This window comes from Epinephelus fuscoguttatus, linkage group LG11, assembly GCF_011397635.1.
Source record: "Epinephelus fuscoguttatus linkage group LG11, E.fuscoguttatus.final_Chr_v1".
Lineage (NCBI taxonomy): Eukaryota > Metazoa > Chordata > Actinopteri > Perciformes > Serranidae > Epinephelus > Epinephelus fuscoguttatus.
In genome coordinates, this window is record NC_064762.1 from 743,580 (window position 1) to 759,742 (window position 16,163).

General features: G+C 35.3%; 1 long non-coding RNA gene across 1 annotated transcript in view; it reads left to right on the forward strand.

The window, feature by feature from the left end:
- Window positions 1-115: 115 nt before the first annotated feature.
- LOC125896865 (uncharacterized) overlaps window positions 116-16,163 on the forward strand; it is a 16,076-nt gene continuing 28 nt past the window's right edge. Inside the window, exons 1-4 of the long non-coding RNA XR_007450353.1 lie at window positions 116-250; window positions 12,391-12,448; window positions 13,550-13,684; window positions 15,620-16,163. The exon at window positions 15,620-16,163 is cut by the window's right edge and continues 28 nt beyond it. This is a non-coding gene — a long non-coding RNA (uncharacterized LOC125896865). The remainder of the gene's footprint in view (window positions 251-12,390; window positions 12,449-13,549; window positions 13,685-15,619) is intronic.

The following is a 16,163-nucleotide window of genomic DNA, read 5'->3' on the forward strand; positions in this document are numbered from 1 at the left end:
ACGGAGAGCCTCCGGGGTCACGTGACTGACTCTCGCCCTCTCTGCAGGTTCAGGTCCTGCCGCAGTGCCTCTGAGCAACACTGAAGATGTCTTCAGGTGTCTCTGATAACAACGACCCAGTGTTCAGGTGTGTTCACAAGTCTGTGATCGTGTACGTAGACGCCATGTTGACTGTGTCAGCCTGTCGCAGCAATTCGTCAACATCGCCACCATATTGGAAAAGATAAGACTTACCAGTGAACAAATTCAGGTAATATTAAAAAAAATCGGCAATAATAAAATATGACTTTCTGCATGAATATGTAATTTATATTTAAATTTACTTTTGCAATTTTTAAGTGCATTTATGCTTTTTGCATTATTTTTTTTTGTGACAAACTTTTTATTGAACAATTTGAACACTATATTACAAACATAGTGCCATTGCCTTGCCACTAAGAATTTTAAGGAGAGAAAATATATTGTATACATAAGTAAATAAAAGGTACAGACAGTTGCAGACCCACCAGTGGTAACTCGCTGCATTAGATGACAAAGAGTCTTGCAGTCAGACAACCTAACTCACAGTAACACTTTATATACGAGCAAGCAATGTTATGTCAGAAAGAGAACTGATAAGAGCGTCCCAGGTCTGCACAGTAGATGCTCGCGCTTTATGTATGACAGCCAATGACCTTTCTAAAAGAGCAATGTCTCTAAAACGATTTAGCCATTCTTTTGCTGATGGGATGTCCGGAGAAAACCACGAATGTATTATAGCCTTCTTAGCGGCAGTCAATCCTGCAAATATAACTTTCCTCTGTGCTAATCCGGTATTGCCACTGAGAACAGAGTCATCATTAAATAGAAGTAGGGGGAGATGCATAAGAATGGGAAATCCTAAAGTATTTTCAAGGCAACTATGCACCTTGGACCAAAGACCAGACACAGAGGGACACTCCCAAAAAACGTGAAGGTATGTGCCAACAGTGTTCTGATCACATTTTGTACAGTTGGGATCATCTGTCAGTTTCATTGTGAAGCGTCTGTATGGCATGGCATAGAATTTGTGCACAAACTTGTAATGAATAAGTTGATGTGCTGGATTCTTTGATGAGATGGGTATGTTGGTCCAAATATTGTCCCAGTCCAGATCATAGCCCTGACCCTCAAGTTCATGGTTCCAAGAACTGACCACTCCCAAAGGTTTAACACTTTTAGAGAGCAGTTCATTGTAAATAACGGACACTAATCCAGTAGAGGGTGTTCGAGAAGAAATCCAAGTGTCCAACGGATGAGAAGGCAAAGGTGAATCCCATGGAACTCCATGGGCACGGATTGCAGATCTCAACTGGAAATACAAGAACCAAGGAAACCCAGGGGCGAACCCAGGCGTTCTTTAAGCTCTTGGAGTGACATCAAACCCTTTCTGTCATACAGATCTTGGAGAATGTGAATTCCTCCAGAAGCCCAACTGTCATTAAAATAGGGACCAGAATGCTGTAATAAATTGTAGTTATGCCAAACAGGAGAGCAGTCACAAAGCTTTACGTTACATCCCATATGTTTCTGGACAGCAAACCAAATTTTCAAGGAGTTGCCTATGATTGGCCCAAACTTTCTACACACAGATCTAGGTTTCAACCCACAAAATAATATGTCTGTCATCCTATGTGGTTTTACCATCTCCTTCTATATCTGACGCCAGGGTGTAATAACATTCTCATTGCACCAGATTGTCAATTGCTTTCTTTGAAATGACCAGTAGTATAATTTAAAGTCAGGTACTGCCAAGCCTCCAGAGTGTTTTGGTCGCTGTAACATGCATAAGCGAATATGAGCTCTTTTATCATTCCATATGAATTTAGTGGTCAGGGACTGTAGTTCATCAAAGTAGTTAGGTGGTGGAAGCATAGGGATCATAGAGAACAGGAAATTCAGTCGGCCGAGTATATTCATTTTCAGAATCGCAATTCTGCCTTGGAGTGACATCTTGAGATCAGCCCACCTCTGAATGTCCGATGCAATCTCCATTTTGAATTTATTGTAATTTGCATGTGATATATCTGAGAAATTAGTTACAGTTATGCCTAGATATGTAAATGCGGAGTTATGCCATTGAATATGTTGAATGACTGGTAAAGTGAGGTGTTTTGCAGGGGCATTTAAAGGAATGAGGAGGGATTTATCCCAATTAATTTTATAACCAGAAAATAGGCTGAACTGTGTAAAGACTTTGAGTATTTGAGGTAGAGACTTATAAATGTTAGTAAAAAAAAAAGTAATATATTGTCCGTGTAAAGCGAAATTTTATGTTGTGTACCTTGTATACTGATGGGTGAGATCTGCGGGTCTAATCTAATTGTCTGGGCTAGTGGTTCAAGTGACAAAGCAAAAAGGAGCGGGGACGGTGGGCAGCCTTGCCGAGTTCCACGCTGCAGAGGGAATGTTTTGGACAGAATATTATTTATTTGTACGATTGCACAAGGGTTGCTGTATAATGTTTTAATCATTGATATAAATTTTTTGCCAAATCCGAAATTCTCCAAAACCTGCCACAGATATATCCAGCTCACTCGATCGAAAGCTTTTAACACATCCAAGCTGAATATAGCTGCGGGGTGTGTATCTGATTCTGATGCATGTAAGCATTTATTTTTTATTTAAGCATTTATTATTTTCCCTCCTATTTTCCCCAAACTTAAATATTTCTGTATTATCATCTTTACTTATTTATGCATTTCTGTTTCATCATGCAAACATAGGGAGGGACAAGCCCATCCTGCTGTGCTGTGATTGGCTATAGTGTGTCATGTTTGTCCAATCATAGTGAACAGAATTAGATGTAGTATGCTTTTATACATCCCATAATCTTGCATACATCATACAACAAATGTATTGTTCATCATCATACATCCATATTCTTTCACATCATACATCCCATAATCTTCACACACACACACACACACAAAATAATCAGTGTATACATCATACATCCCATAATCTTATAAATCATACATCCCATAATCATACATCATACATGCATAATCTGAAAGTGGATCCAAAGTTCTTGTTCTCACTTCATATTGCTTCCTCCCTCCCCAAACTTCATACATCCCATAATCTTCATATATCATACATCCCATAATCTTCATACATCATATATCCCATAATCTTCATATATCATACATCCCATAATCTTCATACATCATACATCCCATAATCTTTATACATCATACATCCCATAATCTTCATACATCATACATCCCATAATCTTCATACATCATACATCCCATAATCTTTATACATCATACATCCCATAATCTTTATACATCATACATCCCATAATCTTCATACATCATACATCCCATAATCTTCATACATCATACATCCCATAATCTTCATACATCATACATCCCATAATCTTCATATATCATACATCCCATAATCTTTATACATCATACATCCCATAATCTTCATACATCATACATCCCATAATCTTCATATATCATACATCCCATAATCTTCATACATCATACATCCCATAATCTTTATACATCATACATCCCATAATCTTCATATATCATACATCCCATAATCTTCATACATCATACATCCCATAATCTTCATACATCATACATCCCATAATCTTTATACATCATACATCCCATAATCTTCATATATCATACATCCCATAATCTTCATACATCATACATCCCATAATCTTCATACATCATACATCCCATAATCTTTATACATCATACATCCCATAATCTTCATATATCATACATCCCATAATCTTTATACATCATACATCCCATAATCTTTATACATCATACATCCCATAATCTTCATACATCATACATCCCATAATCTTCATACATCATACATCCCATAATCTTTATACATCATACATCCCATAATCTTCATATATCATACATCCCATAATCTTTATACATCATACATCCCATAATCTTCATACATCATACATCCCATAATCTTCATACATCATACATCCCATAATCTTCATACATCATACATCCCATAATCTTCATACATCATACATCCCATAATCTTCATACATCATACATCCCATAATCTTTATACATCATACATCCCATAATCTTCATACATCATACATCCCATAATCTTCATACATCATACATCCCATAATCTTTATACATCATACATCCCATAATCTTCATATATCATACATCCCATAATCTTTATACATCATACATCCCATAATCTTCATACATCATACATCATACATCCCATAATCTTTATACATCATACATCCCATAATCTTTATACATCATACATCCCATAATCTTTATACATCATACATCCCATAATCTTCATACATCATACATCCCATAATCTTCATACATCATACATCCCATAATCTTTATACATCATACATCCCATAATCTTTATACATCATACATCCCATAATCTTCATATATCATACATCCCATAATCTTTATACATCATACATCCCATAATCTTCATACATCATACATCCCATAATCTTTATACATCATACATCCCATAATCTTCATATATCATACATCCCATAATCCTCATATATCATACATCCCATAATCTTTATACATCATACATCCCATAATCTTCATACATCATACATCCCATAATCTTTATACATCATACATCCCATAATCTTCATACATCATACATCCCATAATCTTCATACATCATACATCCCATAATCTTCATATATCATACATCCCATAATCTTCATACATCATACATCCCATAATCTTCATATATCATACATCCCATAATCTTCATACATCATACATCCCATAATCTTTATACATCATACATCCCATAATCTTCATACATCATACATCCCATAATCTTCATATATCATACATCCCATAATCTTCATACATCATACATCCCATAATCTTCATACATCATACATCCCATAATCTTCATACATCATACATCCCATAATCTTCATACATCATACATCCCATAATCTTTATACATCATACATCCCATAATCTTCATACATCATACATCCCATAATCTTCATACATCATACATCATACATCCCATAATCTTTATACATCATACATCCCATAATCTTTATACATCATACATCCCATAATCTTCATATATCATACATCCCATAATTTTCATACATCATACATCATACATCCCATAATCTTTATACATCATACATCCCATAATCTTCATATATCATACATCCCATAATCTTCATACATCATACATCATACATCCCATAATCTTCATACATCATACATCCCATAATCTTCATACATCATACATCCCATAATCTTCATATATCATACATCCCATAATCTTCATACATCATACATCATACATCCCATAATCTTCATACATCATACATCCCATAATCTTTATACATCATACATCCCATAATCTTCATACATCATACATACCATAATCTTCATACATCATACATCCCATAATCTTTATACATCATACATCCCATAATCTTCATACATCATACATCCCATAATCTTCATACATCATACATCCCATAATCTTTATACATCATACATCCCATAATCTTCATACATCATACATCCCATAATCTTCATACATCATACATCCCATAATCTTCATACATCATACATCCCATAATCTTTATACATCATACATCCCATAATCTTCATACATCATACATCCCATAATCTTCATACATCATACATCATACATCCCATAATCTTTATACATCATACATCCCATAATCTTTATACATCATACATCCCATAATCTTCATATATCATACATCCCATAATCTTCATACATCATACATCATACATCCCATAATCTTTATACATCATACATCCCATAATCTTCATATATCATACATCCCATAATCTTCATATATCATACATCCCATAATCTTCATACATCATACATCATACATCCCATAATCTTCATACATCATACATCCCATAATCTTAATACATCATACATCCCATAATCTTCATATATCATACATCCCATAATCTTCATACATCATACATCATACATCCCATAATCTTCATACATCATACATCCCATAATCTTTATACATCATACATCCCATAATCTTCATACATCATACATCCCATAATCTTCATACATCATACATCCCATAATCTTTATACATCATACATCCCATAATCTTCATACATCATACATCATACATCCCATAATCTTTATACATCATACATCCCATAATCTTCATATATCATACATCCCATAATCTTCATATATCATACATCCCATAATCTTCATACATCATACATCATACATCCCATAATCTTCATACATCATACATCCCATAATCTTTATACATCATACATCCCATAATCTTTATACATCATACATCCCATAATCTTCATACATCATACATCCCATAATCTTCATATATCATACATCCCATAATCTTTATACATCATACATCCCATAATCCTCATATATCATACATCCCATAATCTTCATACATCATACATCCCATAATCTTTATACATCATACATCCCATAATCTTCATATATCATACATCCCATAATCCTCATATATCATACATCCCATAATCTTCATACATCATACATCCCATAATCTTTATACATCATACATCTCATAATCTTTATACATCATACATCCCATAATCTTTATACATCATACATCCCATAATCTTCATATATCATACATCCCATAATCTTCATATATCATACATACCATAATCTTCATATATCATACATCATACATCCCATAATCTTTATACATCATACATCCCATAATCTTCATACATCATACATCCCATAATCTTCATATATCATACATCCCATAATCTTTATACATCATACATCTCATAATCTTTATACATCATACATCCCATAATCTTTATACATCATACATCCCATAATCTTCATATATCATACATACCATAATCTTCATATATCATACATCCCATAATCTTCATATATCATACATACCATAATCTTCATATATCATACATCATACATCCCATAATCTTTATACATCATACATCCCATAATCTTCATACATCATACATCCCATAATCTTCATATATCATACATCCCATAATCTTTATACATCATACATCCCATAATCCTCATATATCATACATACAATAATCTTCATATATCATACAGCCCATAATCTTGATACATCATACATCCCATAATCTTCATACATCATACATCCCATAATCTTCATATATCATACATCCCATAATCTTCATACATCATACATCCCATAATCTTTATACATCATACATCTCATAATCTTCATACATCATACATCCCATAATCTTCATACATCATACATCCCATAATCTTCATATATCATACATCCCATAATCTTCATACATCATACATCCCATAATCTTCATATATCATACATCCCATAATCTTTATACATCATACATCCCATAATCTTCATATATCATACATCCCATAATCTTCATATATCATACATACCATAATCTTCATATATCATACATCCCATAATCTTCATACATCATACATCCCATAATCTTCATACATCATACATCCCATAATCTTTATACATCATACATCCCATAATCTTCATATATCATACATCCCATAATCTTCATATATCATACATCCCATAATCTTCATATATCATACATCTCATAATCTTCATACATCATACATCCCATAATCTTTATACATCATACATCCCATAATCTTCATATATCATACATACCATAATCTTCATATATCATACATACCATAATCTTCATATATCATACATCTCATAATCTTCATATATCATACATCTCATAATCTTCATATATCATACATCTCATAATCTTTATACATCATACATCTCATAATCTTTATACATCATACATCCCATAATCTTCATATATCATACATCCCATAATCTTCATATATCATACATCCCATAATCTTCATACATCATACATCCCATAATCTTCATATATCATACATCCCATAATCTTCATATATCATACATCTCATAATCTTTATACATCATACATCTCATAATCTTTATACATCATACATCCCATAATCTTCATATATCATACATCCCATAATCTTCATATATCATACATCTCATAATCTTTATACATCATACATCCCATAATCTTCATATATCATACATCTCATAATCTTCATACATCATACATCCCATAATCTTCATATATCATACATCCCATAATCTTCATACATCATACATCCCATAATCTTCATATATCATACATCTCATAATCTTCATACATCATACATCCCATAATTTTCATATATCATACATCTCATAATCTTCATACATCATACATCCCATAATCTTCATATATCATACATCCCATAATCTTTATACATCATACATCCCATAATCTTCATACATCATACATCCCATAATCTTCATACATCATACATCCCATAATCTTCATATATCATACATCTCATAATCTTCATACATCATACATCCCATAATCTTCATATATCATACATCCCATAATCTTTATACATCATACATCCCATAATCTTCATACATCATACATCCCATAATCTTCATATATCATACATCTCATAATCTTCATACATCATACATCCCATAATTTTCATATATCATACATCTCATAATCTTCATACATCATACATCCCATAATCTTCATACATCATACATCCCATAATCTTCATACATCATACATCCCATAATCTTCATACATCATACATCCCATAATCTTCATATATCATACATCCCATAATCTTTATACATCATACATCCCATAATCTTCATACATCATACATCCCATAATCTTCATATATCATACATCTCATAATCTTCATACATCATACATCCCATAATCTTTATACATCATACATCCCATAATCTTCATATATCATACATCCCATAATCTTCATATATCATACATCTCATAATCTTTATACATCATACATCCCATAATCTTCATATATCATACATCTCATAATCTTCATACATCATACATCCCATAATCTTCATATATCATACATCCCATAATCTTCATACATCATACATCCCATAATCTTCATATATCATACATCTCATAATCTTCATACATCATACATCCCATAATCTTCATACATCATACATCCCATAATCTTCATACATCATACATCCCATAATCTTCATACATCATACATCCCATAATCTTCATACATCATACATCCCATAATCTTTATACATCATACATCCCATAATCTTCATATATCATACATCCCATAATCTTCATATATCATACATCCCATAATCTTTATACATCATACATCCCATAATCTTCATACATCCCATAATCTTCATATATCATACATCTCATAATCTTCATACATCATACATCCCATAATTTTCATATATCATACATCTCATAATCTTCATACATCATACATCCCATAATCTTCATACATCATACATCCCATAATCTTCATACATCATACATCCCATAATCTTTATACATCATACATCTCATAATCTTCATATATCATACATCCCATAATCTTCATATATCATACATCCCATAATCTTCATACATCATACATCCCATAATCTTCATATATCATACATCCCATAATCTTTATACATCATACATCTCATAATCTTCATACATCATACATCCCATAATCTTCATATATCATACATCCCATAATCTTTATACATCATACATCTCATAATCTTCATACATCATACATCCCATAATCTTCATATATCATACATCCCATAATCTTTATACATCATACATCTCATAATCTTCATACATCATACATCCCATAATCTTCATACATCATACATCCCATAATCTTCATATATCATACATCCCATAATCTTCATATATCATACATCTCATAATCTTCATACATCATACATCCCATAATCTTCATACATCATACATCCCATAATCTTCATACATCATACATCCCATAATCTTCATACATCATACATCCCATAATCTTTATACATCATACATCTCATAATCTTCATACATCATACATCCCATAATCTTCATATATCATACATCCCATAATCTTCATACATCATACATCCCATAATCTTCATATATCATACATCCCATAATCTTCATACATCATACATCCCATAATCTTCATACATCATACATCCCATAATCTTCATATATCATACATCCCATAATCTTTATACATCATACATCCCATAATCTTCATATATCATACATCTCATAATCTTCATACATCATACATCCCATAATCTTCATATATCATACATCCCATAATCTTTATACATCATACATCCCATAATCTTCATACATCATACATCCCATAATCTTCATATATCATACATCCCATAATCTTTATACATCATACATCCCATAATCTTCATACATCATACATCCCATAATCTTCATATATCATACATCCCATAATCTTCATATATCATACATCCCATAATCTTTATACATCATACATCTCATAATCTTCATACATCATACATCCCATAATCTTCATATATCATACATCCCATAATCTTTATACATCATACATCCCATAATCTTCATATATCATACATCCCATAATCTTTATACATCATACATCCCATAATCTTCATACATCATACATCCCATAATCTTCATATATCATACATCCCATAATCTTCATACATCATACATCCCATAATCTTCATATATCATACATCCCATAATCTTTATACATCATACATCCCATAATCTTCATATATCATACATCTCATAATCTTCATACATCATACATCCCATAATCTTCATACATCATACATCCCATAATCTTCATATATCATACATCCCATAATCTTCATATATCATACATCCCATAATCTTCATACATCATACATCCCATAATCTTCATATATCATACATACCATAATCTATATACATCATACATCCCCTTATCTTCATATATCATACATACCATAATCTTCATACATCATACATCCCATAATCTTCATACATCATACATCCCATAATCTTCATACATCATACATCCCATAATCTTCATATATCATACATCCCATAATCTTTATACATCATACATCCCATAATCTTCATATATCATACATCCCATAATCTTTATACATCATACATCCCATAATCTTCATACATCATACATCCCATAATCTTTATACATCATACATCCCATAATCTTTATACATCATACATCCCATAATCTTCATACATCATACATCCCATAATCTTCATACATCATACATCCCATAATCTTCATACATCATACATCCCATAATCTTCATATATCATACATCCCATAATCTTTATACATCATACATCCCATAATCTTCATACATCATACATCCCATAATCTTCATACATCATACATCCCATAATCTTTATACATCATACATCCCATAATCTTTATACATCATACATCCCATAATCTTTATACATCATACATCCCATAATCTTCATATATCATACATCCCATAATCTTCATACATCATACATCCCATAATCTTCATACATCATACATCCCATAATCTTTATACATCATACATCCCATAATCTTCATATATCATACATCCCATAATCTTTATACATCATACATCCCATAATCTTCATATATCATACATCCCATAATCTTTATACATCATACATCCCATAATCTTCATACATCATACATCCCATAATCTTCATACATCATACATCCCATAATCTTCATACATCATACATCCCATAATCTTTATACATCATACATCCCATAATCTTCATACATCATACATCCCATAATCTTTATACATCATACATCCCATAATCTTCATACATCATACATCCCATAATCTTTATACATCATACATCCCATAATCTTTATACATCATACATCCCATAATCTTCATATATCATACATCCCATAATCTTCATACATCATACATCCCATAATCTTTATACATCATATCAAAAACTTCCTCACATCAGTTCTCTGTCCAACAATCTGTCCTCACATCAGTTCTCTGTCCAACAATCTGTCCTCACATCAGTTCTCTGTCCAACAATCTGTCCTCACATCAGTTCTCTGTCCAACAATCTGTCCTCACATCAGTTCTCTGTCCAACAATCTGTCCTCACATCAGTTCTCTGTCCAACAATCAGTCCTCACATCAGTTCTCATATCAGCAGGGGGGAGGGGTTTCTGTGGTGACAAAGCACTTTCTCCTGCACCTTAAATTATTCATCACTTACAGGAGGCTTTGTGTGTGTGTGTGTGTGTGTGTGTGTGTGTGTGTGTGTGTGTGTGTGTGTGTGTGTGTGTGGTTGGGCAGTGTCTCTTATTTCTGTTCGACAGGACAAATTCAAAGCTATAAATATGATTCATAAAACTGTTTTACATCTTCAGATCATTTAACTTGAAGACCACATCTATAATGCATCATGAAGCTCTTCATAGTGTCATGGTGAGTTCTAATGTGTTCATAATGCTCTGTGACTGCACTCATAAACACACATAATGCTTCCTGATGCACTTTATCAACAGTCGTTAAACATCATAGATGTGACCTATCATGAATTATAAGTGTCTTATTGAGCAGTTATAAACTTGAGGCTGACTGATGGAGCTTATGATGCATTATAAATAGGCTACCTGAACTCAGCTCAACAGTCAGCTGTAGTAAAGACTCAGCCTGTTCTAACAGTTCATGCAGTGTCATCAGTTATCAGTGTGTGTTCAGTGAAGTGCAGCACGTCTCAGGATCACTGTAAAAATGAAAACAGAGGTCAGAAACTGTTGCAGCTCTACAAATCTCCAGTGACAATGCTACATGCTGCAGCTAGCTAGCTAACCACTGTCCCCATCAGGAATCTGCAGATCCTAGGATGATGAAGGTATGACCCACCCTACTCTGCCTCACTCTGTCCTCTGATTGGCTCACCCTGACAGTCTCACCCTCACTTAAGCAAACCCCACCCTCTTGCCTACACCTAACCAACCCATCCAAGGAAGACAACAAGTACCACCCAATCAGAGGAGAGTAGGGTGTGTCATTCTTTTGCTGTATTAGGAAACGTAAGTTTGACCCCACAAACACTGCTCAGTCTTGCAGCCAGTTTATCCCAGTGGCCACTCAGTGAAAAATAATTTTCCCCGTAGACCTCCATTATAATGAGACGTTTGTCAGACTGTGACACCTCCAACTGTAAAGGTCAGTTATGACTCTTTGTATTGTGATTTCTTGATTCATGACGGTTTTATATTTGTAGATAGAGCTGAGAAAAGTTATTTAACAATCCATGATGTCATCACAACATAAAGTCTATGAGCTGAGCCGGAACTCGTTGGGTTTCACTCACATGTACTGTATGTAATTATATAAGATATCATAGTTGAAGCTAACAGTCTTCATATGAAATGAATGGTTAGCTCTGAGCTAATAGCTAACAATCCAGTAGCTAACATTAGCCTGCAAGTAGCCCTTTTTCTGACGGGGACAGTGGTTAGCTAGCTATAGCGCAGACTCACGGGGGATTTGTTGGCACTCATTGACTTTTTTTTTTAGAGCCCATTGTCGGTGAGTGACCTCCCTCTGACTGTCAGCTGAGCTCAGGTGAGGAGAGGACAAACAGGAAGTGAGTTGAGTGAAGGAGGAGCTAAAGTCCAGAGGGAGTGAGACCAAACCAACTTGTTCCATCAGGTCAGATTATTTTTCTCTTCAGCAGAAACGTTTCCTCATGGTTTGTGTTATTGTTCACTGGCGCACGGTAAATATGCTCTGACTGTGTTGTTCATGTGCTAACTGGCTAACTAGCATCAAGACGCTCTTTCTGTTGATGAATACAGACGACCGCCGTCTGCTGCTATGGTGAGTTATTACCTGTCAGCAGGAGCAGAACGGACTTGCTGATTGGCCAGCAGCTGGAATCTCTGTGGTGTGTTCAGGTGCAAATTTTTGGCCGAGACACGTTGAGGCAATACAACAGTTGGACTTCTTGGTTGTGAGTTCTCTGAAGTTGGTTCGTTGTGTCTGGACCTTTACAGCCAGCTCTCTGGTTCATGTGTCAGTCGGCACCACACCTGTCCTTATATGGTGTTCAGGCGTTGTTACCTGTGCAACAGGTGACTGCTGATCATTCAGCACAGCTGGGTCAAAGCAGATCTGGATGGTTGAGAATGTTGGTGCATCTGATGTTTACTTATCTTACTTTTTATCTTAAAAGAAAATTAAGGGAAAATATAAGACACATGTCAGAGAACATTGTTGTGAGATGCCTGATGATGTCAGACGATGTCAGACTTAAAAAGTAAGAATACTTAAGTATTTTCTTTCACACAAGTGTCTTTCACGCTTTACTGACCAGCAACAGTGAAACATTATGGTGAAGCTGCTGATGATCAACACATGATGTGATGTTTCCTGCTGGTGATCATGTGTGTTTATCATGAAGCATCGTTAAGCATCGTGAAGCATCATGAAGCATCATGAAGCATCGTGAAGCATCATGAGGCATTGTGAACCATCATGAAGCATCTTGAAGCATCATGAAGCATCGTGAAGCATCATGAAGCATCATGAACACGTTACAGTGCCACAGAGCAGGCGCGCTGCTGTTGAAGGTGATCCTCAGTGAAGGTCACATGGTGCTTGTGAGGTGTATTGTCCCTCCTGAGCTGCCATGCCTCAGTGAGGCGACTCTTCGTGATTCCTCCTTAAAGCTGCAGATTACATTATCTGCCTCTTGCTGGATTAAAGCTCTCAGGTCACACAGATCAGCACAGGCCCCGCCCCCCCACCCCCCTCCTGACACACCTCCACCTGCTGGTTAAAGCGTGTCTCTCTGTCCGTCTGAGCTGAACGTCCATCTGTCCGTCACGCGCTAGTTTACTTCTAATGTCTTTAGTTGTTTATCCCCCAGAGTGTCGTCATGTGATGCTGCAGGCTCAGGGACATGACACCGCCATGACACCTGTCTCCATGGTGACGGCCGCCTGCTGTACCCATCAGCTGATCACATGATTTCATTTCAGGTCAATATTCTCTGAGGAGATAAAAACAAGGTGTTTCTTCTTCTCTGGTTGATCAAGTGACGCCCCGCCACATTTATCCGTGTGTGTGTGTGTGTGTGTGTGTGTGTGTGTGTGTGTGTGTGTGTGTGTGATGTGCTGTAATGTGTTGGTGAGTGAACAGCAGCAGGAGGAGGTGATGCAGATGGAGACGGTCAGGTGATGAGAGCTGAATACAAACCAGATCCACCACCCCTCCCCCACCTGCCCCACCAGACCCTCCGCCCTCGCTCCCCTCCCCCATCCTCCATCAGCATGTAGAGAGGCTGCAGCCCGACTCAGCACTCCCCTCCTCCTCTTCCTCCTCCTCCTCCTCCTCCTCCTCCTCCTCGCTGTCATTTATTCATGACTGAACACAGAGAGACGACAAGGACGAGGAATTCTGTCTCTGCTGCTCAGAAAAACTGGTATCTCCTGATATCGGCCAACTCTCAGTATGTGAACCCAGTATGTCCCAGTGTAAAAACCCAGTATGTCCCAGTGTAAAAACCCAGTATGTCCCAATATAAAAACCCAGTATGTCCCAGTGTAAAAACCTTGTATCTCCCATCTCCTTCACTGACTGCAGGAAAATCCAACATCTCCACACTTACGGGGTTTTCAGCTGACAGCAGCAGTGACGTGAGCTCACCCTACTCCTGCCTGCAGCCAATCACAGCGCTTCTCAACCTCCTCTTCCTGCTATTGGCCGGGAATGTCAACAGAGCGGTGTGTTTCACGTGCAGCAGCAGCAGGTCAGCGAACGCCTCATGAACAGAACCTGAACACAGCACGAGGGATTTAAAGGGCCAGTCCGTCACGTCATCAAAACATCAGCCTGGATCAGTAGGAACAATATTTACAGTAATGTGATTGTTGTAATGTGATTACTTCTCAATAAGTAATACTTGATTATAAGGGTCACCTGTCAGTCATCCTGAGAGTGACAGCAGCTGTGTCCAATCCTGTGGCTTTAGGCTTGGTGGTGGGCGGAGCTTCACTTTAATTGGATCTTATATTGTAGTAAACATTGATCATTATCAAACCAATCATAATTTAATAACGTAATATTGAAATACTTATTGATTAGTATGAGAATAATTATATTTCAGAACAATGATATTAGAGTAAAT